Source organism: Ascaphus truei, chromosome 14 (assembly GCF_040206685.1).
Source record: "Ascaphus truei isolate aAscTru1 chromosome 14, aAscTru1.hap1, whole genome shotgun sequence".
Classification (NCBI taxonomy): Eukaryota; Metazoa; Chordata; class Amphibia; order Anura; family Ascaphidae; genus Ascaphus; species Ascaphus truei.
Window position 1 is genome coordinate 18,174,402 of NC_134496.1, and position 3,025 is coordinate 18,177,426.

A 3,025-nucleotide genomic window follows, 5' to 3' on the forward strand; every position below is an offset into this window, starting at 1 on the left:
CATCGCTCCAACGCGTTTTCTGACTTCATGCTCCCATCTTACATTTGGTCGACGTCTTGGTCTTTTGATATCCCTCTGAATCCAGTCGAGTTCCATCTTTGTCCAAGGCCATTTTAATTCATCCGTGTGAGGATGTCACAAGTTGTTTTTCCTGTATCTACGGGTAATACCCAGCATGCATCTCTCCATGCTTCCTTTAGGTGTCTGAAGCTTCTGAATTATCTTCCCATTTTAAGGTCCGCATGTCGCATCCATACGTGAGCGAGGACAGGGTACACGGGTCACACACTTTCCTCCTGAGACACAGAGGAAGGTTCCCTTGTAAGATTGTCTCATTTCATTTAAATGCCTCCATCCCATCTTCATTGTCCTATTGATTTCATTTGAAAGGTTCCCGTCCGTTGTTATTTGTCCGGCCAAGGTAGACTTAGTCTGCGACTTCTTAGATATAAATGGAATAGAACTAGATCTTTGCAGAGGTGACACATTTGTTGAACATCACTTTGGTGTCGCTGAGATTCATATGGACCCCACTTTCTTACTGTCTTCAGTGAGTTCTTCAATTTGTAGTTTGCGTTCTTATTAACTAGTGGCAAAAATAACAATGTTGTCTGCAAATCGTACATGACTCAAATTCACTGCTGATTTTATTGACGTTTTCTTCCCAATTCAATGTCTTAAACAATTCTTCGTGTTGTAGTGAAAAGCTTTGGTGACATTGTGTCTCCCTGCCGCACTCCCTTACTGATCCTGGTGACACTGTGTCTCCCTGCCGCACTCCCTTACTGATCCTGGTGACATTGTGTCTCCCTGCCGCACTCCCTTACTGATCCTGGTGACATGGGGTCTACCTGCTGCACTCCCTTACTGATCCTGGTGACACGCTGTCTCCCTGCCGCACTCCCTTACTGATCCTGGTGACGTGGCGTCTCCCTGCCGCACTCCCTTACTGATCCAGTGACACGGTGTCACTCTGCCGCACTCCCTCACTGATGCTGGTGACACGGTGTCTCCCTGCCCCACTCCCTTACTGATCACGGTCACACGGTGTCTCCCTGCTGCACTCCCTCACTGATCCCGTCACACGGTGTCTCCCTGCTGCAATCCCTTACTGATCCTGGTGACATGGTATCTCCTTCCCGCGCTCCCTCACTGATCTTGGGGACCCGGTGTCTCCCTGCCGCACTCCCTCGCTGGTCCTTATCTTGCTTGTATCTACATGTAATCTAATGGTTGTTACATTCTTGTAAAACAATTCCTTATAATTTCAATGTACGCTGTCAACACTTTGTCTTAAGCCATTTAAAATGACTGCGATGTAGACCGAATCACATGCGGGTTCATTATTTACAAATCCTAAGCTGTGTGGTAGATCGTATTCATTACAAGATAAATATAAGCAATGTTGTGCGCCATTACGGTCACCATGTTACCAAAGGTTTGGCGGTGGGCCGTACATATCACAGGAAGAAATGACCATTGTTGGATAAAGATGGTGCTCTACTGGATTCCAAGAGAGATTAAAAAATGACGACCCAATGTAGGGGGGGGGGGGAGGCGGCTTCGGCCAGCAGTGGGGAGACCAGGGCTGGAGATGATGATGATGATTGTGTGTGTGTATATAGATAGATATAGATCTATATATCATCAGTGTGATACCCATCAACGTTGAAACATGTCTGTGAGTAGTGTGCTTAAAAGCTGTGTGAACAGCGATGCATCAGTTTAAATGGGCTCCATGTGAATGGATATTACAGGCAAAAGGTGACAAGTGTGCTCATTTGCATGTAATTTCCCAGAATCCCTTGCTGCAGTGGGAGCACTGTATGCTAGGTGATGGTGAAAGGCAGGGTTGCAGACCTGTCTGAGACATGTGAATGTGCTCACAAGTGATATTCTTTATTGGCTATATTCTAACGGTGGAGGTTTTTTGTCGCCTTTTTCACCCACCATAACTTTAAAAAAAAAAATATATATATACAGTGTGTATATATATATATATATATTATATATATATATATATATATATATATCGACGCAACGTCGCCCGAAAACAAATGCTTTGCCGCCGCGTGGGCTTATAGTAAGCGCGACGGCGACAATGTGTGAAAACTGGTAGCCGGCAAAATTTGATTTTTCAAGGGCTGCCGTCTCATATGACGGCCCTTGAACCAATCAAATGTCAGGAAACCTGCGCCGCCGCCCGGTGAAATATAACTTTCGCCTGTGGCGACGACGACGATGGTGACGTCACCCATCGTGTCGCCATCGACACCACTATAGGCGCGGCCTAGGACAATTCGATTTTCTCTGTATTTATATTATTGAGTGCCCTGCCAGGACATTCGTTGTTTTATATATACACTAGCTGAGAGCCCCGGCGTTGCCCGGGATGTTTGTGGTGTGGGTGTGGCATTTGGGTGGGGAGTGGTCCACGCGGCCCATGTGCGGTGGTAGTGCTGCTGTGGCTGTACTGATGGTGATTGTATTGGTGTGCTGATTTGGGAGGGTTTGGTGCTGATGTGGGGGCCCGGATGTGGGTGTGCCGATGGGGGAGGTGCAAAGGTGGCGATGTGTGGGTGCTGATGGTGTTGATGGGGGCTGGGAATGGTGGGGAGGCGAGAATGCCAGTATGCTGGGGGGGCATGGGATACCGGTGTGCTGATGTGGTGGTGCTGGGGTGTGTGTGTGTATACATGTTTGTGTGTATACATTGTATGTGTGTGTGTGTGTGTATGTGTACGTGTGTGTGTATACACGTGTGTGTGTGTATACACGTGTGTGTGTGTATACACGTGTGTGTGTGTATACACGTGTGTGTGTGTGTATACACGTGTGTGTGTACACGTGTGTGTGTGTGTATACACGTGTGTGTATACACGTGTGTGTGTGTATACACGTGTGTGTGTGTATACACGTGTGTGTGTGTATACACATGTGTGTGTGTGTATACACGTGTGTGTATACACATGTGTGTGTATACATTGTGTGTATGTATATATTGTGTGTGTGTATACACATGTGT